The sequence below is a fragment of the Protopterus annectens genome, chromosome 9.part0 (assembly GCF_019279795.1).
Source record: "Protopterus annectens isolate FY-2018-M chromosome 9.part0, PAN1.0, whole genome shotgun sequence".
Classification (NCBI taxonomy): Eukaryota; Metazoa; Chordata; order Ceratodontiformes; family Protopteridae; genus Protopterus; species Protopterus annectens.
In genome coordinates this window covers 1,338,531,716-1,338,558,647 of record NC_056743.1, presented here as the reverse complement: position 1 = coordinate 1,338,558,647, position 26,932 = coordinate 1,338,531,716, and the positions used below count along the sequence as shown (strand labels likewise).

At 38.9% G+C, this 26,932-nt stretch overlaps 1 protein-coding gene across 3 annotated transcripts in view; it reads right to left on the bottom strand.

Annotated features, from left to right (window-relative positions):
* DDHD2 (DDHD domain containing 2) overlaps window positions 1–26,932 on the bottom strand; it is a 1,375,691-nt gene that overhangs the window by 118,641 nt on the left and 1,230,118 nt on the right. The window lies entirely within an intron of this gene.

Genomic DNA, 26,932 nt, shown 5'->3' with positions numbered 1-26,932 from the left:
GAGGATCACCTGCACTTTAACAGAGAGTCCGCTTGTAAAACTCTCGCTTACATAAAATGTCTTGTATCTCTGTGAGAGTCCCAATTTTTCATATGATGCTTCAAACACAGGGTGGGTTTAACTACAGAACCACAAAACCTCAAACTTTTCTCAGATAGAATGCAAGCAAGAGCATCCCTTTGTTTCTCCAGTCACTCCCTATCAAGTCAGCTCTGCAGTACCACTGTTCAATTCTGGGAAGTCAGCAGCACACACAGACAGCATAATCTTCTGCCAATAGGTTAGCCAGCAATGTGCAGATATCTCAGTACTCACCAGGATCATGCATGTTCAAAAGGAACACTTGAAATAGGTCCTAAGCCAGAAGGACAGAGCAAATAATGCAGTCAAGCAGGCACTAAGTGTATGTAGTGCTAAGCGATTCCCTTCTGTGGAAGAAGCAAAGGAAACAACCTGTACTTCACTCATATGACATGAAGACAGACTTGCCACTGTAAAGCCAGAATATGGATCAGAAATGCATTCTTGTTCTAGACTTGCAAAGAACTACAAACTCAAGGTAAATGGACTAGCTAAAGAAAAATTTATAACGAATCTTCAAGAAGAAATGAGGATTACTCCCTAAATCTAATCACTACTAACATTTAACATTATTTAAACAGCAGCCTGGAGTGTTAAAATATTTATTCATTCTCTTAGAGTGACAGAAACAGCAACATTTGAGAGAGGAGCTTTAAAGATGCAGTAGAGACTAGCAAAAAAAATGTCATTGTCATCAACCCCTTTTTTCTTCACTGTCCCACCTTAGGTTGGGTGTCACATCAACAAAATTACCTAAAGCCTAAAAGTAGTCTCAGTTATATAACTCTGGTCTTAAATGGCGCGAGTCTCAAGCAAAGGCTTCCTCTCAGAAATAAGTCTAGTAAAATAAACAAAAGACAAATGACACAACACTGACTACAGGAAACTGACCGATCAAAATCACTGCTGTTTCTGAATTTACAGTACACTACCCCCTTAACTTAATAAATCAGCACTGATGTCACAGCACCTGAAGTCTAGTTTGATTTTGTTTAGCAGAAACTTCAGAACACTGCTGTTTGAATCCACTGATTTCTGAGAATCTTCTGTGTGTTGATGAGATTAAGCCATGCTTATCTCAGAAACTGCTTGGTTAAGCAATGCTACACTACAGGTTTACGTTCTACCAATTCATAAAATGATTACATGTGCTCTAACTATGCAGCAACAAAGTTCTATATCAGAAATATCACTTAGAACAGATAGTTCTGAAAGTAGCAGAACTTGGACCCAGACAACCCCTTCACACTACAAAGTGTCAACAGCTCAACAGGTTAGTACACTTGCCTTCGGAAAAAATCAGAAGACTGAGGGTTTTATCAAGAACGACAAGCAGGCAAATACCAATGACAAATATGACTGTCACAGATAAAAAAGCTCAACAAACTGTAGACAATATACATTTATTCTCTGTAGCACCTCAGCAAAGATGTTTTCAAGGAGTGGCAGTCGTATTTGTGACTGAGGGTTTTATTCCCACACCAATTACTTAGCTTCATTTTTCCAATACTGACACTGCAGTGCATAAGTCCTGCACTCCTGAGTATGCCATGCTTCAGATGAAAAGTCAAACCGAGGTCCATCTGCCTGAGTTGGAAGTATCTTGTAGAAAAAGAAGAGGAAACAAATCACTGTTGCCCTGGCCAAATTTCTCCTAGGTAGTATGAAGAACATCCTCAGGTCTCCCCTGAAAAGAAGCTGCTAGTCCAGAGATCCCAACCCAGACAATAAAATGGCAATCAATAAATAAAATAAAATAAAAAATTCTACTTAGTGCCATCAACTACTCACAAAACAAGACTTCTGAGTTGTGGAAGACATCTGGAAAAGTTAGGAAACAGAACAAACAGTTATGTAAGTAAATTTACCATAAAAGTAGTTGTTTGAATCATTACTACTGCAATAGCCTTAGCTATATGGGTTACATCTTGTCAAGGACATAACAGCAACCCAGCTTCCAAAGCTTCAGGGCACCTTCCATAGGCTCAAACTATTAGGCATCTCAAGCTGAAATAACTAAAAATAACAGGTTTGAACATCAAGCCCTTCAGAGCTTTTATGCCAATTGAGGGAGGCTGAGCTCTGAGAGGACATAACAAGGAGTAAAAATATATACAACCCTGGCACAATCCAAAAACACAAATAGGGGAATGGAGTGAGGGTGCACCTACTGCAACAACAATCATTCAAACATCTGCTGTTATGGTAATTTTACTTACATTAACATATTATGCTCATCATTTTGATTACTGCTGCAGTAAACTTAGCTATATGTGTAAATTATCCTAGCTTAGCACATTTGGGAGGTAGAAGGGGAAGAGTCCAGGAGCCCCTGGAGAATGGTCCTACAAAAGCCTCATCTAGACTTAGAGAAGGAAACAAGCTTGTAGTGCTATGTAAAAGTACGTAAAGAGGACCAAGTTGCTGCTTTTCGAATACTTCTGGAATCCATTCCTTTCCAAAAAGCCAGAGATGAAGTCATGGTCCCAGTAGAATGTGCCTTGACTCTCTCTGGAATGGTGGTATTGCAATGAGAACATAAGCCTGGAATGTGTTAATAGCCTATTTTGATACAGGCTGCCCCTTCTTACCTTCACAAGAAAAGAACAACTGCTCCACAGATATGAAAGATTTTGATAGTATCTGAGTTGTCTGTCCTTTCTCCCTCATTTTTAAGTTCAGGAAAGAAAACTAGGAGATAAGTAGTCTGGCTTCAAGTAAAGTGGATACCACTTTAGGCATAAAAGGATTAGTTCTCAAAGAAACCTTGTCTCTATGGAAAATGAAATATAGGTGACTCACCATAAGACCTTGCAACTTAGATATTCTTTTTGCAGAAGTTAAAGCAATTAACAAAACAATTTTCCATGTTAAGAACCTCAAGTAAGATAGATGACCTAGTTCAAATGGAGTAACTGTTAGCTTGTATAACACAAAATTAAGATCCCAAGAAAAAGAGAACTGTTTTCTTGAATGTCCCTTATGCAAAACCCTTTCATAAACATTTTGACATGAGAATGCATTGAAAGAGGAGGATCCATGGACTGACATGCTGAGATGGTCAACAAATGAACTTTGATGGAGGAGAAAGAAAGGTCAAAGGATAGTAACTCACACAAATATTTTAAAACCAGAGAAACACTAGCCCTAAATGGGTGTTGCTTACACTATTGGCACCAACTAGAAAACCTTTTCCATTTGCTAATACATGACTTTATAATAGCGGGCTTTCTTACCCCCATTAGTACCTGCTGCCCATCCTCCATAAACAAGTGCCTAAAGGGAATTAAGTCCCTATCATTCAGGCAGTCAGTTGAAGCTGATTGGGGTTTGGAGTGTATAAAACACCCCTGTTCTTATATGAGTAGATCCATTCTTTGTGAAGGCTTGTGGTAAACCGCCCCAAGCCATTTTCAAAAGAAGGGGGAATCTTAAGAAATGTCTGAAGTCTGGATGAATATGGGTGTCATGATAAGCATCAATTAAAACTAGAGTTACCAGGAAACTTAAATAAGGAAGAATGGGTAACAGGTTATGAAGTGAGAGCATTTTGAACTCGGGCACTATCATAAATTGATTTAAGAAAGAAAGATCCAGAACTATTCTCCAACCATGTTCTTTCTCTGGTACAAAAAACATCCTTGAATAAAAACTCTTCTCAACTGGGGATCGAGGAACTGGCAGTATCACTCCCTGAGACAACATGTGTTGAAGGACAGGGGGATAGAGAAGTCTGATCTGGTAGATAAGGGAATTACCCCCTGGAAATTAGGAATTTCCTCCCATTGCCATCAAAATTAATGAATGATCTTCAGAACCCATTTGTCTGAAACTATTAGTTGCCAAAGAAAAAAGTGGAGATTCAGGCTTTCTGGAAAGGTAAAGGGACTGCTGAGGGAGCAAGGTCCCTAAAATAGTCATTTTGACTTGTCGACTTCCCTTGATTTTGGGGGTGGGGGCCCTGTATTCTTTTTGGAACCCTCTTGCCATTTCTTCTTCTTAAACGCCTGTTTACCAGCATTTTGCTGAGACTACTTATTTTGTTTCTTGACAAAACTGGATGGGAGAGTTACACAATTCCTTAGAAAATTTGGAAAAGGAGGTTTGAAAAATCTTAAGAAATTCCCATAAGGTTACTCATTTCATGACACTTTTTGATAATTTATGCAGGAGAGAGACTGAAAACTAAACCTGTATCCAGGGGAGAATTTTTCACATCATCTGGGACATTCTGAGAATGCATCCAAGCAATCTTACTCAAAACAAGTGCCAGTGGCTTTTGGCCTGGAAGAAGCATCAGAGTCATAGGCACACAATGAATTGTGTCCTGTAAAATGGAAGAAATTAAACAATTTAAAGCAGATTTTTACTCACAAGAAGAAACTTCAGACAAAGCATTCCACATAATTTCACAATTAGTCACAATAAACTTTAACATGTCATGAGCCTGGCATACCTCTCAACCTCTTAGCACAAAAAATCTGGACAAAGCCCCAGAAATACAGACAAATTTTAAATATTGTTCTTATAAACTTAGAAAGTTGCTAGAATAAAAGGTGTTGTGTTGCCATGTATTTTCTGAAGGATATGAAGTCTGAAACTCAAATGCCTTTCATTATTTAGTGAATTCAGTCCTCACTGATTTGCCACAAAAATTCAGAAAACCACAAATTGTATGAGGAACAGACCAAAAATGTGAGTCAAAAATCTGAAAATCTGGACAGTTGAGAGGCACGGAGCCTGACAATTAAAAAAAATTTGAAAATCCAAGTTGCAGACACACACATCTTTTAGCCACACTTATCAATTATTTTCCCATCCTTGTCAGAAAGTGTAGGATTGGTATTAAGTAAATGTTTAGCAGCAGTTGTATTAACTAAAGCTGTAACAGCTGGGTCAGGTTTAGGATAAGTGTATAAAAACTTAAAATGAATGAGGAACTTTATACAATCTATCTGCCTTTTTAGGGGCAGCAGGTTGACTATCAGGTAAACTGCCAGCAGTGACACACACACACACACACACACACACACACACACACACACACACACACACACACACACACACACACACACACACACACATCCTCCAAAGATGACAACACTGGAGGAATGGATGAATGTTCTGGAAATTCCATCTTTATCAGCTCTCAGTATTTTCTGAGATACTGAGAAACCACAGTGTTCTCTAAGTGAAAACACTGGCTCATTCTGGAAATAGCCTCAGAGGAATAGAAACATCTCAACATCATTATGGTGACCCCTTATCCATAGTGGCTGTAGGTGCTACACCAGAGAGATCTGGAAGTAAAAGACAAGTAATCTAAGGAACCAGATTTGGCCACCGCAGAGTCACCCACCTGCAACTGAGGCAAACTACTAGCCTGCAGTGGTTGCACATGCTACTTACTTAAGTTTTTCTTCCTGTGGCTGGAAGAAGGACTGACCACGGGACCAGTAGTTTGCTCCTTTGTAAGCTCACTGCGAACCATGGCTTTTGCTGTAGCAGGCCACTGAGTAAATTGTAAGGAAAATCCTACTAGAACAGCTGAACTTTATTTGGGGTTAATCAGAGTCTCTTTAATTGATGGCAGGTGTGTACTCAAGAAGACTGAATGTTGTAATTAAATTAAAAGGTGCTTCAACAAAGTATTAGTTTAAGGGTGTGCACACTTATGCAACCAGCTTATATTAAGTTTTTTATTTTTTATATTTTTTCCCCTAACAGATTTGCCTGTTTTTCAATTGAATTGTACAGGTTATAGGACACATTAAAGGTGAGAAAGTTTTGAAATGATTTATTGTGGTCTCATTGTTTTATATCACAAAACCTGTCATTTTAAAAGGGGTGTGTACGCTTTTTATATCCACTGTACATAGCACAAGCAGAAACCTATAATTCAAAGTGAAAAGGGATGGTGATAAAACAGGGGAAGCTCAAGAAACAAGGAGAGACTAGGATTTTGGATGCAGATTCTTAAGGAAAATGACAATAACCATGTAGACTAGTATATTCATAAACTGGCAGAAATTATTCTAAGAACTAAGCCAACATGGGAATGGAAAAGGAGATTTTGTCGATAGGGATGACTGCAATTAGGGATACACACAATAGACGAGAGGGGACTGGAATTTATTGGAGAAAACTGGTAAAGAGGCAGGGTATTGGGAGCAAATAATTAGACAGGGAAAGGTAATTGAATGGGAAAAGGCCAAGAATTTATTTAGACTGCAGGATAGAGACTGCCTTCCCTATCAAGAATTTATATCAGAGTGCAGGCAAAGAGAAAGACATAGGGGGATCCTAACCGAAAGACCAACACTGGTAGAGTTTTTAGTAGAACCTAGAACAGAAGCTGCTGCTAAAAAAGAAATAATTATTGGAGTATACAAAATATTGCATTACAACTACAAGAATCAATCAGAGGAGGTTAGAAAGGACTGGGAAGAGAAACTGGATAAGCAATTCACAAAGAAACAATGGGGTTATGTTATGTATGTCTCCCAAATATGCAACAAATTCTAGAAGATTTAGGATCTCTGCCTTATACCCCAAGTATACTCCAAAATATTTTCCCCAGGTAGAAAGCAAATGTTGGTGGTGTGATAGGGAAGAAAGAGGTAACTTGGAACATATTTTCTGGTAGTGTAATGAGTTGTCAGACTTTAAAGATTCCCTGCAGACTGCACTGTCAGAGATACTGTGTGAGCAAACTGGTGCAACTAAGGAAATTATTTTTTTGAGCTATGATACAGAATCGGAATTGCCTAGCTATAGTAAGACTTTGCTGAGTCTAATTATGGTGGCCGACAAAAAAGGAATTACTAGAAAATGGAAATCAAAGTCTAAACCAACTTTACTAGAAGTAGTAAATATAATAATAAAGAGAAAACTGAAAATGGGATCTTCGGAGAAGGGTAGGAGCAAATTACACAGGAAAAAATGTGAATTGTGGGAATAATAAATGCAGAGTAGGAACAAGGTTTAAAAGAAGGCAGTATTTTAATGAGCTATGTAATGTTTGACCGACAATGACTGGACAACTACAACTATGTCAATATGGTTTGTGATGTATAATGTTTGCAACTAAAATTATGCCATTATGGTTAGTTTTCATTTATATAAATGTGTGACTGCCTATGTCATACGTGCTACTTTAATAAAGATGTTTTTGTGAAAAGCAAAAAAAGTTACCCAACAACAAATCAAGAAATGACTCTGCTCTGCAATACACTGAAGCACTAAGACTAACTCACTTTATGTTGGCAATAACTATTCAAATAGATAACAGATCAAACACACTCTTCACTGAAATCTTTAAATGCATTTCCTTTTTCTAAACATATACATCATCCAAAAGAAATCACCTACAGATAGCTGAGCAATACGGATTTACTGTGTGTTGGAAAATGTGACAAAAATAAGTGTGCTGTTACACACGAAGGATGTGCTAATTATGAACATAGGACCTGCTGATCAAAACCTCATCCTATAATCAAGTGGTAGAAAGCTAAGTGTATGAATGAGGAAGCATTTGATTAAAATAGTAGGCAAATGTCAAGGACATTATACCAGTGAGGAGGAAGACAATGGAACACAATGGATGGCCAATGTGCTATCATTCCTAGCAAAAGTGGCTTTTGACTGAAAAATCAGGTGCACACATTTTATTTAGACACATCACAAGTTAAAAAATGTAAGGAAAGCAAACTGTGGATTCTAACACACACATTGCCAGGACCACAGTACACTGGGATCTATCAACAGCATATAACACAAGTTGTACCAGAAGATTGCAGCCTGCCATTAAAATTTCAGATGGTGTGCAGTTATTTGCAGATATTCCTTAACATCCACACTTGATCTTGACAATTTTCATTTATTTATTTATTTTATATTTGTTTACCAAAGAAGTCCAACTGGGCTAGAAGCCCTTTTTCAGTGGAGGCCCGGGAAGATAAGCTCCGCATAAACAACAATACAAAAGTGAAAAAATACACATTTAGATACAATTCTGAAATGAAATTATGTACAATTCTGAAACAGTTCTAACATTACAAAAGTTGCAGAGTTGAACAAAGGGAAATCAACTAGTTTAACACAGTGTTAACTAAAACAGTTCTAACAGCTTATACAAATATTTTCTTCCCAGAGTAAGGATTGTCATACAAAGTTTGAGGGGAAAAAAATACAGATATACAATGAACAAGATTAAATTTGTTTTAGTGTACCTAGGAGTGCACCATTCTAATACATTTACAAAGATTTTAGATACAAACATTGACATTGTCCCATGCATTATTAAACAGAAATTTTGAGAAACACTGGAATTCTGAGGAGGTACAAGACCAGGTGAAATAAAGTGATATGATAGTGGGAAATAAGCTGGGAGAGTATAGATAATGAGGAATAAAGCAGTAGAAGAGAGCTGGATAAAGAAGAGGGGAAATAGGGTTAAAATTAAATAGAAAGAAAAGTGCAAAAAACAAGTAAAATGTCAGAGGATAGGACAATACAGAGAAAAGCTTTGCTAGATCTTTTTCTTCAGTGTTGGTGGCATTCCTTGCATAATAGCCTCACACAGTACAGTGATATGGTCTTATTCTCTACATATGACTGACAGTAATCCAGGGAAACTTATATACCGGGAACTATACAGGGACCTAAACCACCTGTGCCAGCCCTTCACACAGCTTTGGGTTTCTCTGTAGTTCATAGTTAACTAACAGTGGATTAGATCTTTAATAATGCAGTCTTAACTTAGTATTGGAAGGTATTTATTGTTATCTATATAATTATCTACTGTTTTTTTTAAACAGATTTTTAAAGTAGGACATTGCACTTGAGCTGGCAACACATTCTATAACACTAGATGTTTTCTGTAGTATACCAATTCAAATTTGCTGTTTTAAAATGACTTACTTTAAAACAAGACCCTCAATTTCTTGGCTCAGTAGTTTGGGTAATCAATAATCCCAATTTTGCCCTTAAAGTCAAATCATAAGCCACATTAAATATTAAGCAAAATTTACTCCTGGCATATCCATACAATACAGTGTAAAACTTGAACATTCAACCTATTTCCCACTACCATATTGCTAAGTTAGTCTTCTGATGGCATTAATGCTTTTTGTATTATGTCTTTGTATTACTTCCAGAATTTTAATGTCACACAAAGTAATACAGCGAAAAAAATGAATAAATACATACAAATAAATAAATAATAAAAAAAGATTATATTCTATAAATAACAAAAGCAAACCCAACTGCAGCAACCAAACAAAACTGTAAAACTGTAAATTCCCCAAAGCAGGCAGAAGACAGCTCAATATGCAGCTAAATCCAAAAACTAGATGAACCAGCAAGTAATCGTACCAAAGAACTTTATTACAGAGAAAGAAAGTTAGCGCTTTGTCTTCCAGGTATTATGTGTGATCAGCCCAGGTCTGCGATGTGGTGATATAGTGACTTGTACTGAGGTGGTCGAGTTAGAGTGGATCTTGAGGTTGGGGGCACACCTAGCTATGGGGTTGAATGATCATGTCCCCATTAAGCCTGTATTAAGGAATAAACGGCTGTAGGGTGTTTATTGTTGTTCATTTACTTATTTATGAATATCTTTCATGTTTTATCTATTTGTGCTAATGTTTTTATTATTTTTTATTAGATTTTATGCTAGTAAACATTATTTACTTTATATGGCTTTAAGCCGAGAATGTGGCTGCATGAATGTTTGTTTTATTGGCTAAGCTGTTTGTAATGATGTCATTTGCATATAAATTATTCTGTCACCATTCATGTTTGTCTGAAGATAACCACTTATGGATTTAGGGCCCAATAGCATATCATCTCCACCTCTCTTACCTATTCTGGTGTTTTCACATTTACTAAAGTAATGAAATATTACATTGTTATATATCACAAGTTTCACATTCTATTACTTTTAAATCTTGCTGATGTATAATGAAATCTAGTTCCTCATTTTTTTCCTTAAGACTTTGGTTATTTACATAATAACAGTTTATAATTTTAATATCCACTGACTTACTGTTTCCTTTACATTTGTTTGGTCTATTTCTACAAGCATGAGATGTTTCCCAAGTGTTGTAGTAATGTGTTTTATTCTTGGAAGGCCTTCCATGAATACACCCTGCAATGAGCAAAAGATATGTGGAAAAATTTGTGGTAATTTCTGATGACTGAAAACAGGAATCCCATATGATCATTGTTAAATGGTGACGTAGGCATCCCCAACACATGTAAAGTAGTCCTTGTGGACATCAAACATTCAGGAAACCCAGGTCATGACATCCAGATGGAATATTTGATGGGGACATGAAAGCAAGTGTTGCAAGTTGTTTGACCTCCATCTGACACTACAGGAATATGCCATATTTTAGATGCAGGCCAAATGAATGGACGTACCTCCAGGTTATCTGTCCCAAATGAAATAAACACCCTCTGAGCTTCCTGGATGGAAAAATCTCTCATACAAGCACATATGCTGCCCTTTCAAATTTCAGAAGTAGGTACACTGGGATTAGCTTTACGTTATAATCTTCAGAGATCTCAAGGAGGCATGTTAACATATCCCTGCACACATTCCAAGTTTTCTGCTCATTAAGACATAGACAAATGGCACATATCTTCATCACTCTTCTATATGAGACTTCTTTAGAGGAAGTAGAGTTGCTGGCAGATAGCTGTATGAGCTGAAAAAGTCTCATCCATTGTCAACACTGTTAAATGGGCTAGGTGACACAGATCACCTTCAGTTGTAAGCAGGGCACAGACAGATTCATTACAAGACAAAAAGCTAATGGAGGATTAATAAAAATATGTCCTCTATCATGCTGCATTTACATATGTAAGTACATCATGCTGGACTTACATACGAAAGTACCATGCTGTACTGGAACATCATTGAAGGTGATGGTGGTAAGATACATAATCAAGTTATGCAGGATAACCCAATGAAGTGACTGTAATTTAGGTGGGTTCAGTTGACATTCAACAAAGGTACCCATTATGAATAATCACTCCAGATGTGTCCCTTGAGAAAGAACCATCCTGCCACAGTGATCCCATGAAACATGCACTCTCCAAGCCCCTTGGAGATGGATGGGGTCTTCATTTTCTTTCTTTTAACAGATGTCAGTGTGACCATCCTGCCCTTACAAGCAGCTTAGCACTTTAGATTATACCTCTGGTAATTTTTATGATTGTAGCTACCTTCCTTCTAATACAGACAACCTTCAATGCACAGCACTGGGTTTTCTCCTTCCACAATGCCACAATTTCATTAATGCTGTCAGCAATGCCCAGGATGGAGTTTCCCCAAGTCTTCTCTTCCTGTTGCTCAGTTTACTTGTTTTTGTCATATTGCAAATGTTTCAATGTACTTTTCCATTATGCTCTCTTTTAGTTATTCCACAATTCCTACTGCTAACTTCGTCTGAGCCCCTTTTCATATTTTCTTCTGTAAATGGTGATTAAATGGTATTTCACTGTTCCATCTGCCATTCTATTGTGATCTATTGTGATCTCACACTGTGTGGCATCAGTTTACAGATTTCAGTGAGTTGTTCTTTGGTGCAGAGCAACTTCTTGATTCACAAGAGATGCTCTGGCATAACAATTTAAGGGTCTACTTCAGTAGACCAACCACTCACCCAGTTGCCCGAGACGACAAGACTGACACCTTCAGAAGACCTACATCCGGAAGACTGCCATTTCACGCGAGGTAAGTAACCACTTGGCCATCATGATTAAATTAACTAAAGTAAGCAAAACTAAATCTACTGATGTGGGGGACTTCGCTCTCCACACCCCCCCCCAACTAAATATACCAATTCTGAGAACACACTACTGCAGGGGTGAGGGGCAAAGTTCAACTGGATGGCCAAGCGGTTACTTATCTCGCGTGAAACTTCAGTCTTAGGGATGTCGGTCTTCTGAAGGTGTCAATCTTGTCATCTCTGGCAACTGGATGTCGGGTAAGTGAGCGGTCAGTCTACTGAAGTAGACCCCAATTAAAACGTGATACAAGAATATGTCTTTTGCCAACTTACAGGTACTCCAACAACTTAAGGTAAAAGTGATATAAGAACATGTATACTGCCAATGTACAAATAACTCCAACAGGAGCAGCTTACAGAAGATCTAGTCATTCAGACAGGGATGGAAGGAGGACATTTTCTGACTAATCAAGGAGTGGACTTCAATTACATCAGCTAGCAAAGAAAAAAATGTATCCAAGACTTATTCTATGGTATCTGGTGTTAAAAGTGTTCCCCCAGCTCTCCCTCAATGGTTCAGTTAAAATTCATAATTTGCCAGTTCTCCTGAGGTAGATTTACACAGAAAAAAACTAGGAAAGCATTGCCAACATGCATGTATGTCATCCCAGAGAAAGGAAAAAAGTACAGTTTTGTACCTACCATAAATGTAGATGTCCGAGAGGAATGCATCTGCAGTCCTTACAAATGGGTTGTCCTGTCGTCAGGCAGCCCTTCGGTCGGCCGGATTCCAAAGTCTGGGTCTGGCTTCGGCTGGTGTCGCACTTCACCCGACGTCATTGCGGCAGTTATTCGGGTATAAAGGCATCAGCCGACGCCATTTTCCTCAGTGTTTCTTGCCCCAGATGCCAGGTGCCCTCTTGGTAGGCTAAATTTGGATAAATGCCAAAGTTTCCAAATAGTAGAGAGCAAACACACAAAATAAACATGTATGTACATATATACAAACAAATACACCATAATAGATCCCCCAAGCTAGCTGAAGATTGGTAAGTACCCTAGGAGTACCTCAGAGGGAAGGAGGGTGGGTAATCCTGACTGCAGATGCATTCCTCTCGGACATCTACATTTATGGTAGGTACAAAACTGTACTATGTCCTTCAAGGATGCATCTGCAGTCCTTACAAATGGGTAGAATACCATAGCTAAACTAGGGAGGAGGAAATGAGAATAGATTATGGTGTAGTCAGGATCCCTTGCAAAACAGCAGTGGCAAAGCCAGCACGGGATCTAGAGTATAGAGGTAAGTTATAATGCTTGGCAAATGTATGCACGGAGGTCCAAGTAGCAGCCTCTATAATGTCCTTGGTAGCCACTCCTCGTAAGAAAGCTGTGGTAGTGGCTGTGGCCCTTGTGGAGTGAGGCCTGATGTTCTCTGGAGTTTTCTTTCCATGGTAGGAGTAACAAAGTCTAATGCAATTTCCTATCCATTTGGAGATTGTCTGTTTAGAAATTGGTTTTCCTTCTTTTCCTGTTGCATAAGCTACCAGAAGCTGGTCAGTTTTTCTATTGTTTTTGTCCTGTCCAGGTAGTAGCGTAATTGCCTGTGTACATCCAAGGTATGTAAGAGCTTTTCTCCCTGTTCTGTGGATTGGGGAAGAATGTAGGAAGGTGGATAGCCTGATTTAAAGAGACTCTGGATACCACCTTAGGCATAAATGTAGGATTTGTTCTCATGGACACTCTATCTTGATGGAAGATCAGGAAGGGTTGTACTGCCATTAATGCTTGTAGTTCAGAGACCCTTCTTGCTGAAGTAATTGCCAGCAGGAAGGCAGTCTTCCAGGATAAGTATTGCAAGTCTGCTGTAGCTGCTGGCTCGAAAGGAGGTAGAGTCAGTTTTTCTAGCACAAAGTTCAAGTCCCATGCTGGCAATGGAGGTTTCCTGGGAGGTTTTACATTTTAATTCCCTCAGAAACTGTCTGAGCAGAGGATGCGAGAAGACAGGAGGATCCAAGCTGTATTGTGCTGAAATAGCTGATGCATGTATCTTGATGGAGGAATAGGACAGGCCTGTGTGGTAGAGCTCCGCCAAGTACTCCAGGATGTTGGCTATGTTCACCAGTGTCACATCTTGCCCCTTTGCAGCACTCCAGATGAGATATCTTTTCCATTTTGCTGCATAATTCTTTCTTGTTGAAGGTCTACGAGCCTCCAGGATTATGTCCTTAACCCTTTGGGATAAATTTGGGTTAATTTCTGTTATGTAATGTTCCAGGCAGTTAGCTGCAGAGTCTTTAGGTTCGGATGCAGAATGTTGTAGTTGTTCTGTGTCAGCAGTAATGGGATCAGGGGCAGTTTCCATATTTGTTCCCGGGACATGCTCCTCAGCAGTGGGTACCAATGTTGTCTTGGCCAGTCTGGGGCTATCAGAATGATCCTCGGACGTTCCTCTTTGATCTTGAGAAGCACCTTGTGCATCAAAGGAAGTGGTGGGAATGCGTATGCTGTCAGGCTTTTCCAACTGAAGGATAGGGAGTCCACCTTCCAAGCAAGTGGGTGGTAAGTCCTTGTGCAGAATTTCTTCAACTGGTGATTGTATGGGGATGCAAACAAGTCTATTTGTGGTAATCCCCATTCTCTTGTGATGGCTTTGAAGATGTCCGGATGCAGCATCCATTCGTGGGCATCTGTTGTAGTTCTGCTTAATATGTCTGCTAGAATGTTTTCCTTCCCTGGTACATAAATTGCCTGTAACTGAAGGTTGTAGCTCAGAGCCACATCCCATAGGTCTAGTGCCAGCCGGCATAGGGGGTATGAGTGTGTGCCTCCCTGTTTGTTGATGCACCACATAACTGTGGTGTTGTCTGTCCTTATTAACAGCTGGCCTTCGTGGAGAAGAGGTCTGAATGCCTGGATTGCCAATTTTACTGACATCATTTCTTTTAGATTTATGTGCAGATGCAGTTGGTCTTGAGTCCATAGGCCTTGAATGCACTTGTCCATCATGTGTGCCCCCCAACCGAGGTCTGAGGCATCTGTCGTGATAGTTTGTCTTGGTTGACTTTTGCAGAAGGGTAGTCCTGTGTTTGTTTGACAGGCCTGAGCCCACCATAAGAACTCTTGCTTCAGGCATGGGATCATTGGAATTTTGGTTTCCAGGCTGTGCTTGTGCTGAGACCACAAATTCTTTAGGTACCACTGTAGCTTTCTCATATGAAGCCTGGCATGAGGGACCAGAATTATGCAGGATGCCATGAAGCCTAGAGCTTGTAGCACTTTTCTTGCAGTTAGATGGCTCTGCTTTGTTAATGCCAAGAAATAGAGAGGAAGTTGCTCTTTCTTTTCTGCAGTTAGAAATGCCATTTGTTTTGATGTGTCCAGTTCTGCACCCAGAAAGGTTATTATTTGGGATGGAATCAGCCTTGACTTTTGTATTGACTGTGTATCCCAGGGCTTGTAGCAGGTAGATGACTCTTTGTCAGTCTTCTGTTAATTTGTTTTTGTTGTCCGCTTGTATCAGGCAGTCGTCCAGGTAGGGATAGATTTGAATTCCCTGAAGTCTGCAATGAGCGATTACTGATGCCAGGCATTTCGTGAACACTCTGGGCAGTAGATAAGCCAAAGGGCAATGCTGAGAATTGATAATGCTCTGATCCTGCAAGAAATCTGAGGTATCTTCTGCAAATTGGTCTTATGGGGACGTGCAGGTATGCCTCCTTGAGATCTAGAGTCACCAGCCAAGACTCCTTGCCCAGCATGGGAAGAAGCTGCTGTAGGGTCAGCATTTTGAATTTTGGAACAATGAGGAATGCGTTTAGAGAGGACAGATCTAGAATAGGCCTCCATTTGTTTTCTTTTCTTGGTACCAGGAAGAGCCTGGAGTAAAATCCCTTCCCTTGCTCCATAAATGGTACCTTTTCCACAGCACGCATTCTTAATAATTGAGATATTTGTTTTAGAGCTTCTGCCCTTTGAGAAGGTGGTAGGTTTGGCATTCCTCTCTTTCCTGGTAGTGTATGGAAATGAAACCTGTAACCTTTGTCTATAGTCTGCAAAATCCATTTTTCTCTTGTAATGCAGTGCCAGTTTCTTGAAAATAATGTTAGCTTTCCGCCTAAGGGTGCTTCTAGTTGTTCCCTGGTAGGCGGTGCCACCGCCAAGTCACTGTGATTGAGTTGTTGTAGTGGTGGTGGCTGTATCCGTGCCTCGTTGGTTGTTACCCTGCCACTGGCGACCCTGTAGGCACCCCTGGATTGGTTTCTGCCTCTAGAGCCTATTCCTGCCTCTTTGAGCTTTAGAGGAGTCCGGAAAGGACCAATTCTTGGAGGGCCAATTCCTGCTAAACCTTGGAGGTTGAACTTGTAAGAAATCTTTTACTGTTTGCACAGATTTTGCTTTCTCTTCCATCTTTTTCAGAACCTGCTGTGGGGCACCAAATAAATTGACCTTGTCCATAGGTGCATCCAAAAGCTTAGATTTGACATGGTCTGGTAATGCCTGTTCTTTCAACCATGCATGCCTCCTGATAACTGTGCCAGTCATGGCTGATCTAAAGGAAGCCTCCAGTGCATCATATAGCCACATTTTAAAGAATGGTTACTAACCTGCTGTATGTTATGTAACATTTCTTGAACATACTCTTTATCTAAAGATTCTTCAGAGGACAGCTTTTTAGTCAACTGGTCAAGCATAAACTCTTGATATTGAATCATATGAAATTGGCAGTTCAAAGCTCTTGCTGACAAAGTAGCAGAGGTGTAAACTTTTTTACCCCATCTCTCTAAGGACCTGGATTCCCTTTCAGAGCGGGGGGGGTTTTTAGAAGTAGCAGCTGCTACAGCTTTAGGGCCCTGGGAGATAGTCTATGGATCTGCAAAAGGGGCCTTATATAAGTGGTGATGAGTGTCCGGGACCCTGTAGTACCTATCTGGTTTAGCAGGAGCCGGAGGTAAAGTATCAGGAGTAGTGCAAGCATCATTAAATGCATCATCAACAACAGATAGAACTGGAGGAATAGCTAAAGGCCTATGCTGTGGTAAGTGTAGAAAGGTCCTAAGCCTTTTTCTAGAGTCTGAGAAATCTTGGCCCTGCCACTGAAATTGTTCCCTCATAGCATGCAAGGTTTCCCCAAAGGAAAATTCCTCAGGAGGAGAGGCTGAAGGGATGGACTCCTCAGCATCAGAGTCTTCGTAAGGAGAATAAGAAGCCTCAGGAGGGTCTGAAAGTTCTGAATCATCAGAAGAATCATCTGTGGCTACTGGCTCAGGGGGCTCTGCTCTAGGCCTCTTTTCTGGAGGAGGGAGAGAGGCCCTGTCTGGAAGAGGCTGGGATCCACGAATTAAAGTGATGAGATCCTGTGCCAAAGAAAGCATATGGGAGCTGGTGCTGGGCTTGTGATGTGAGAGGGGGGCTTGGCAGGCACAGGTTTGGAAGTTTTGGCTGCTTTAGCCCTGGCAAAGGCCTTAATAGACATAGCTGGAGGAGGCCTAGCAGCTCCACGTGCAGGGGTAGAAATATCTACTGGAATGGTGTGTGATAAATCCTGTGAAATCGCAACAGAAGGCTGGATTTCAGAAGCCGTTTCTACCAGTATAGAAGAGGCCTCGGTAGAAGGCAAGTTATCGGCTGAAGAAAGAACCGCTTGCTCGGTTTCAGCCGAAACCAAGACACTCGTGGATTGCTTAACCGCGGTTTCAGCCGAAACCGCGGACCGCGAGTGTCGGTCCTTTTCTTTGCGCTTTTTGGTTATTTGCGTAGTCGGAGGATCCGACGGCATAATGTAGGCAAAATCGGAGCTGAAAATCTGTTCAGCAAAGTCCGCGGCGCCTAAGCGTCCGGTCGGTTAAAGAAGCACAGGCTAGACAAGCTGCTACGCCGTGGTCTGGGCCTAAACAATGTATGCAATAGGAGTGGAAATCTTTATGAGGTATTTGTTTCCCACAAGATAAACAGTTATTAACTTTCTCTGACATCGGCTGAGGCAAGAAAGAGTCCCCAACGGGGTACTTAGCTTTATAGAAGTCTTCGAAGTAGTATTAGTTTGTAGTAATCTCTGGATCTGACCGACCGGCACTTGCGAACAGCTTCTGCTTCGGGCGCCACACGGCAAGAAAGACTGAGGAAAATGGCGTCGGCTGATGCCTTTATACCCGAATAACTGCCGCAATGACGTCGGGTGAAGTGCGACATCAGCCGAAGCCAGACCCAGACTTTGGAATCCGGCCGACCGAAGGGCTGCCTGACGACAGGACAACCCATTTGTAAGGACTGCAGATGCATCCTTGAAGGACATCAGCAACATTGAATGTGTAGAAAATTTTCAAACAGAATTAAAGGGTACAATCTGGTTGCAAGGCAAAGAGCATAATGATCCACAGACTGGAACTAGTGATTTTAGATACGGCTGTCGTCAGCAAGTGATGACAAAATAGGCAACATTTACATGGAGATTCTAAAGATTGAAGTGCTTTGGATGGCAATGTATCCACATAATAAAAGGCTGGAAAAAATGAAAATACCCTTTCCTCCAATTTAGATATAGCGCAGATACTCACTGCAGACACCATGGATACTAAGCTCAAATTAGTGGCCATGGAAAACTAATATGAAGAATTAAAGAAAAATACTGAAAACTGAGGACAGGTTAAGGAGGGAGAACCTGGGGTTCTCAGGAATGCCTTAAACATGGGAAGGAGATAACTGTTTACTATTCATGAAAGAACTCTTACACAACTAGACTGGAATCTTGGAAAGAGAAGTACTCAGAGAGAGAGAGCGAGAGAGGGGGCTGAGAGACCACTACATGCTCATACATGGTAACCCAGGCCAACGACGGCATCCAAAAACAGTCCTATTGGCTGAAAAAGCAGTTACTGACTAAACTGTGGAAAATGAGGATGAACTACAAACAAATGATGCTAGGGTATATGTGTTAATGATTTTTTTTTTTTTTTGCTGGGGCAAAACAATTGTCTTTTTTCCTGTAATGAGAAGCTGCCAAGACAAGCAACTGCAAATGCTGAAAGGTGCACTCAGCAATTTTTAAAACATTCTTTGCTGGGGCTGTAAAGACCAATCTAGATGTTTTTTTTTTTTTTTTTTTTAACAAGAAACATCATTATTGAATTATCACTTATGACATATGCAATTGTACATTTATATAAGTGAAAACAAACCATATTGACATATTTTCATTTGCAAACATTACACATCACTTATAATCTTCTATACATTTACTGTCAGTCAAACATTATACAAGCCCATTCAATTTCTGCCTTCCCTTAAACCTTATTCCTCATCCAAAACATTATTCTGCATGTAATGTTCCACAATTCCCACTTTTATATGACATTTACTCCTACCCTTTCCTAAAGATCCTATCTCCAGTTCTTTTACCTCTGTTACCATGTTCCCTACTTCCAGTATGGTTGGTTTAGACTTTGATTTCTACTTTCTAGTACTTGCTTTTCTGGTAGCCACCAGAATTAAACTCAGTAAGGCCTTTCTATAGCTAGGCAATTCCGATTCTGTATCACAGCTCAAAAAATAATTTCCTTAGTTACATCAGTTTGCTCACCCAATATCTTTGACAGGGTAGTCTGAAGGGAGTTTAAGTCTGCCAACTCATCGCACTTCCAAAAATATGTTTCTAATTACCTCTTTCTTTCCCGTCACACTTTCAACATTTACAAAGTAGCCGAGGAAGAATTCTTTGGAGTTTGGGGTATAAAAATCACCTATGCAAACACTTACAAGCAAAGATCCAAAATCCTCTACACATTGTTGCATACTTGATAAATGGGAAAGAGGAAACTCCTGCCTGGCTCCTGTTCAAACAGACCTTATTAGATAGGACTCCTCACACACACACACTTTAATTTTCACCTACGATTCCTCATATATCCTCCTAAACAACCTTGTTATTTTATCTGGGAATGCAAATGCTTCCATTGCCCTACTCATAAAATTCCAGTTTACTCTGCTGAATGCTTTTTTTGCATTAAGACCAACCAACACTGGCATTTTCTTACATTCTGCTTCCCCTTGGAGCATCACTGTTCTATTAATATTGTCAAATGTTTGCATCTCCTCAACAAATTTGGCATCACCTTTGCCATTCTTTTACCCATTATAGACATAAGCACTTTATAATCACAGTTTGCAATAAAAATGGGCCTATATGAAGCTGGGATCTTACGGACCTTTACCATCTTTAGCTATTACATCCACCACAGCTTTCTTACAGGATGTTGGTGCTTCTCCTCCTTTTAAAAGACTGTTAAATGTATCCTTCCAGATCTTTATAACTTTCTTCCTTCCTAGCTTCCAGATGTCCGCAGGAATATCTTTTATTCCTGTTGACTTTCCTGTAGATTGCTTATATATCACCATTTTAATCTCACCTCCTCCTGTCCTGTTAGTAAACAAGTCTTATCTACCTCTAACCTTGGCATATTTAATTCTTCCATAGACATTTCCATTTGTACTTTTTCTTTATTTCCACATTTCTCTGCTTTATACAAATTTTCATAAAATCTATGGTTATTTTCCTTGTATACACTCCCAAAGCTTGGAAACAACCCATTCTACTTTCTGTTGGCTGAGCTGTTGTGCTCAAAGCTTTTGTGCTGTGGAGTTATAAAACAGCAATCTTTCTAAATTCATGCATAATCATTCATTCTACAGAAACAGTAAAGACAGTCAAATTAATCCAAAGGTATCAGAGTCGAAATAGATAGGGAAGCTATCAGTGGTGAAGATGATTGAACTGCCAGCACTGATAGAGATGCTTCAGGATTTGTCAGATCCAAAACTGTTTGGACTAAAGGATGGTCAGCAACAGCTAAAAGAAGTGGAGTGGCCAATGGTCAGTATATTTTTCATTGAAGTTACACAGACAGAACTTCAAGCTGGACCTGTGTCCTCAAGAACTTTCTCATCATCCTGACAATGTCGTACTCTGTTAGGCTCCGAAACGATCAAGTAGAGGAATCCACTGATGAAGGCCTGGGGTATTTAATTTTTTGTAAAATTGCATAATGTAATCTTCATCTCACTGGTTGCAATGAAACCTATGGCCATGGACAGGATGGACGGGACTGAGATGCTGTTGGTTCTGACCTCCTAATTAGTTTAGGCAATGGTCTGGCTGGTACTGTTGGAGCCATTGAATTTTTGCTGGCAGAAGATGGGGATGTGTTCTTTTCCTTTCCTTTTCTCTCTCTTTTTGTTTACTTTTCTCTTTCTCATTTTCTTTATCTTTGTCTGAGGTCTTTTCAGAGGGCCTAGCCCTGTCCTATTTCCTAGCAGGGGTGGCAGAGGATGAAGGCCTAGAAGCCAAGGTCCCTATACATGGAGGGAGGAGGCCCTTCACCACCAGCCTATCATGTTGAGCTTGCACTAAAGGAAGCACATGATGGACATTCTGTATCCAAATGAACAGTGCCTAGACAATACACACAAAGTGGGAGGACCTTGAGCAAGCAACTTGTGCCGCCACTCAGAGCATTTTTAGAAGGCTTGTGACTCAGCTATTACCTCCAAAAAACTCTCTCAACTACAAAAAACACAGCAACTATAATCTATAAACTACCTGAATGCTATATCTAAATGTACAATCTAAGATAAACACCATCAAAAATCTTAACTTAATGTTAAACACTATCTCACTAAAGAATTTTATTCTTAATAATATATCTAAGAAAGAACACTACTGAGCAACACTAACTTCTATCTAGAAAATCCTAACAAATACTGCCAAACTTGAGAGAAACAACTCTCTCTCTCAGTAGAAGAGGAGTAAGGAGAAAGGTTTTAGAACCATCTTAAAAAGGAATTTTAGCTGAAAATGCAAAGGTTACTTTCAGCCCTTGAAAATGCATCTGATGTCTTCAGGAGACATGGGGGATTAGACCGGAGTTCAGGGAATTATGGGTAGGGGAGGAGTCAGAGCTCTGGAACCATGGAAGCTTCAAACTTGGTGCCGAGATCAGATCCAGTCAGATCCAATGTTCCATATCTATACATTGAAATCAGACAAAACAGACAACACTGGATCCAGATGTTGGAGGGAAGGGGTGTACAAAACTGTGCAAAATGTCAAAGTATTAAAAATTTGAGACACCAGAGTATGGTAAAAATGATTATTCACTGAACATCAGGCAAAAGAGAAGCAAATTTACCACAGCAATCAGGGAATGTTGAGAGTCAGGTGTGAGGTTCAAGCTGGTGTATCTAGCTGTTTTCAGAGTACCTTTTTCCAGGAGGATGAAAGGCCTTCTTTGATGCAGATCAGGCTAAGGAGTAAACAACAAAAAGTGAGCCAGCAAGCAGAAGGGAACTCTGCTTCTCATTCATCTGGTGGTAAAGTTCACAGAGACTTTGCCAGTGAAACCTTTTCCAATGTTTCAAAGGAAAATATCTGAGAGACAGAAAAAGCACAGGAGTTGACTAGAAGAATCAAGAGTACATTGGACCACAGTTTGGTGTCAGGAGATTGAGATGAAGAGGAAGACTGTCAACACAGAAATTAATGAATAAATGGGAAACTATAAGGCAACAATCACATTTGTGAAACATAGCTTTGTAAGAAAAAGTGGCTGAAAAAGACTTGAAATTTGTTAACTTTGTGTCATTACTGTTCAGAAGGACACTAAAAGGGGAAAGTAGCTGTAAGAAAAACAATTTTTCTTATTCTTAGTATTTGTATAAAGCATTTTATGATATAAATTGCATGTTATACATGTATATAGTGAAGAAATTTTGTTTAAAGTATAGTCAGGGGTACTTCAAATGTGGGTGGAGTACTTTCAGTGACTTTTGCGTGTGTTAAAGATATTAAGGTACACAGACACTTCTTTAGTTGTAAAAATAAAGGTTTTACAATATAGCAAGAGAAGAAAAGCTGAGCAAAATGCAGGTTTAATGCTAATATGCTGTAATCTTGGGCTGCTGGGGTAGGGGTGTAGTATATAAGTGTACTGATTATATGCTGAATTAAGATGTTTTCCCTTGTTTTTACAAGGCTGACTGTCTAGATTGGTGCCCATAGCTTGTTATAAATAAGTACTTTTGTAAGCAAGTAGGCTTGAAAAATAAGACAAAATTATGTAAACTGTGATGAATTCCAAATTTCTTATATCTGCAAAGATATTATTTTTCCATTAGCAAATGTTCAATGAGTGTCAAGAAGTCTGCAGCTGAAGGCGGTCGTATATTCTGTTCTGAGTGAAATTTACACATTCATTGCTGAATATTTTTACATGGAGATGAGCTGTTTGCAGGTACAAACAATTAATCTTGAGAGTTCAAATAATTGTTTGCTGAGGGAAATGAAATACCAAGGAGTTCTGTGAAAAATTAAGTTTGAAATTATGGGAAGTGTATAAGAGTGCAGCTTCCCTAGCAGCCTTAAAACGTTAGTGCATTTAATAACACTGTACAATTTAGTTTTATTTAAAAAAACAGACTGTGTACTTTTTTCCTAGGGCTAAAGGTTAATGTTTTCTAGTACTTGCTTTTCTGGTAGCCACCAGAATTAAACTCAGTAAGGCCTTTCTATAGCTAGGCAATTCCGATTCTGTATCACAGCTCAAAAAATAATTTCCTTAGTTACATCAGTTTGCTCACCCAATATCTTTGACAGGGTAGTCTGAAGGGAGTTTAAGTCTGCCAACTCATCGCACTTCCAAAAATATGTTTCTAATTACCTCTTTCTTTCCCGTCACACTTCCAACATTTACAAAGTAGCCGAGGAAGAATTCTTTGGAGTTTGGGGTATAAAAACCACCTATGCAAACACTTACAAGCAAAGATCCAAAATCCTCTACACATTGTTGCATACTTGAGAGCCATGCATATATCCTCCCATTGCTTCTTTCTGAATTGCTTATCCAATCTCTCTTCTCTATCCTTTCTAACTTACTCTGATTGACTCCTATAGTTATACAGTATTTTATATGCCCTAATAATTATCCCTTTTTAACAGGGGCTTCTGTTCTAACTTCTACTAAAACTCTACTAATGCTGGTCTTTCACTTAGGATTTCCCTATTCTTTTCTCTTTGCATATATTCCAATATCAGTTCTTGATAGGGAAAGCAATATGTGGTGTGCAGTCTAAACAAATTCTTGGCCTCTTCCCATTCTATTACATTTCCCTCTAAACTACTTGTGCCCGATCCAAAAACAGAAGAGGATGATACTCCACAACAAACGAAGCAAAACCAGATGAATGAAAAGACAAGTCCTTTATTCAAATAAGTAAGCGCTTTCACGTTGCTTGGAACGCTTCATCAGACTTCAACAAACCATAAAATTTAAATCAACTTATATACAAGTAAAACACCAATGAAAAACACATTAGCAAGTCACATGCAAGTTACAAAAATACATAATTTCCTTTCCATAAAAATTATATAAATATATCATAAAAATCTCATGTTAATGAATGAATAGTAAAAGTAAAATGTTAAAACATACTAAAACATATATTACATAGTGAAACATATTACTACTGTTTAATGATTCAAAGGTTTATCTAATAAGAATGGTCTCAATGAAAATTTATCATTGAGACCATGACCTTTATTCGCAGATAGCTTAATTATCCATTTTGCCTCAGCTTTTTCTGTCTTAATGCCAATATTACCAAGTCTTTCAGTCTCTGTTAACTGTCCTATTACTAAAAATCTAAAGGCATGTGTGGTGTCATTTTGTAGTACATGCTTGGCTAGGGCATTCCCTTCATTCTCTCTATGTATAGCATACAAATGCTCTCGTATCCTTTCTCTTAAGGTTCTATCAGTCTTTCCTATATAGAAACAATGACATTTTATGCAGGATGCTAAATAAATCACATTTCTTGGTTTTTCACCCACTAAGTCTTTTATACCATCATCTAACTGTAAAATATTCCAGTGTCTCTTAATAATGTTAACAATAGAAGTATAAAAGACTTAGTGGGTGAAAAACCATCCTTTAGCTATAAGAATACTAAATCTTTAAAACGTATGCTTTGTTATGAGAGAGTGCCTAAAAATAAGATCTCCTGTGGAAAGGAAGGGCATCTTGGTCTTTTGGTTGCCAACCAGTGTATATATATAATGAAATCTAATGTTTTTATACATCCAGATACTGGTGTTAAATATGAGTTTAATGAATACGCTGATTGCAAGTCATTACACACTCACTTTCATACAGCCCTGATTTTCTGATGATTTGCTCTGCATACAAATTAAACAGATGAGAAAGGAGCCTTTCTTGGTGCACACATTTGTTGACTTAAACCATTCTGTTTCTTCTTGCTCAGTTCGGACCACTGCTTCTTGATGGCAATAGAGATTGCATATGCCAACAATTACATGCTCTGACAGAGTTATCCTTTTCAAAGCTGATCCACAGGCTTCCCAATCTACACAATAAAAGAGATGCATTTGTTCCTCAGATATTCTTTAACATAGGAAGAGATAAGATAAAAACTGTGATATATAATCAATCTTCATTAAAGTTTCCAGGAACAGATGGTATTCCTGCAGAAGTTTGAAAGTCAAGATGGAAGAAAGTGCTAAAGATCTGGAAGATATTGTTTAACAATATTTTAAAATGCGGGAAGCAACATCTTAGAAGGTGCCTGTATTACCTAAGCATGGTAAAGACCAATAAGACCCAGCTTCATACAGACCCATTTCAATTTTAACCTGTTTTGTGGTGGAGAGGCACACATTTGATAACATTAATCGGACGATGATGATGAAGAGAGAAGCAGAATGTAAGAAAATATTTCTGTTATTGGTGCGTCTTGATGTCAAGAAAGCATTCAACAGCTTAAGCTAGCATTTTATGAGCAGGGTAATGGAAGCATTTGCATTCCTTAATACAAAAATAAGATTAATTAGGCAGATATATGAGTAACTGGAGGCAAGAATTAAAGTAGGAGGGTTCCTCACTGATAAGTTGCGTTTGAACAGAGGAACCAGAAATGGGTGTCCTCCTTTCTCTTTCTTATTAACTTTATATTTACAGCTATTGGCAAAGAAAATAAGGGACTCAGAAATGGAATGATATAATTGGCACATTAATCAAGAAATGTCTGCTGTACTTGCGGATAATATTTTGTACTTGATAAGGCCAGGACAGGACATTTCAGTATTCTGGATAATTTTAAGACCGTTTCAGTTCTTTTGCAGATATAAAATTAATGAAGATAAAACAAAGGCTATAGCTGTAAAGTATATACCTACACAAATTGGTTCATCAATAGTATATTTATGGGGATACAATTTGACAAAGTATTTAGGATATTGATTAAAAAGGCTTCTGTTATGGCAACTAAGGATATGTGGTAAAAATAAACAAATGATAATATAAAAAATGGAGAAACTATAAGCTCTTTTTTAAGGATATGGATAGAAAAACACAACCAGTGAAAACATTTTAATCCCTTTTAATTTTATATATATGGGTCAGGAACATTTTTATCAACCAGAGGAGATGTTGAGGACAATGCTTAATAAAGAGTTGAAAGAATTTATCTAAGAGGGCAACAGGGTGAGAAGTAAAAGGGATAAATTAATTATTTTAATAGAACAAGGTGGCTTAGGATTACCTGATATGAAGGGACAAAGGGACATTTTAGACCTATGCAGTTAAGACTCATATACAGTGGATATAAAAAGTGTACACACCCCTGTTAAAATGCCAGGTTTTGTTATATAAAAAATGAGACCACAATAAATCATTTCAAAACTTTTCCCATCTTTAATGTGACTTATAACCTGTACACTTCAATTGAAAAACAAATCTGTTAAGGGAAAAAATATAAAAAATAAAAAACGTACAATAAGCTGGTTGCGTAAGTGTACACACCCTTAAAGTAATACTTTGTTGAAGCACCTTTTGATTTAATTACAACATTCAGTCTTCTTGGGTAGGACTATATCAGCATGGCACATCTTGACTTGGCAATATTTGCCCACACTTCCTTGCAAAAGTGCTCTAAATCTGTCAGATTGCGAGGGCATCTCTTGTGCACAGCCCTCTTCGGGTCACCCCACAGATTTTCCTATTGGATTTAGGGCTGGCTGGGCCATTCCAAAACTTTAATTTTCTTCT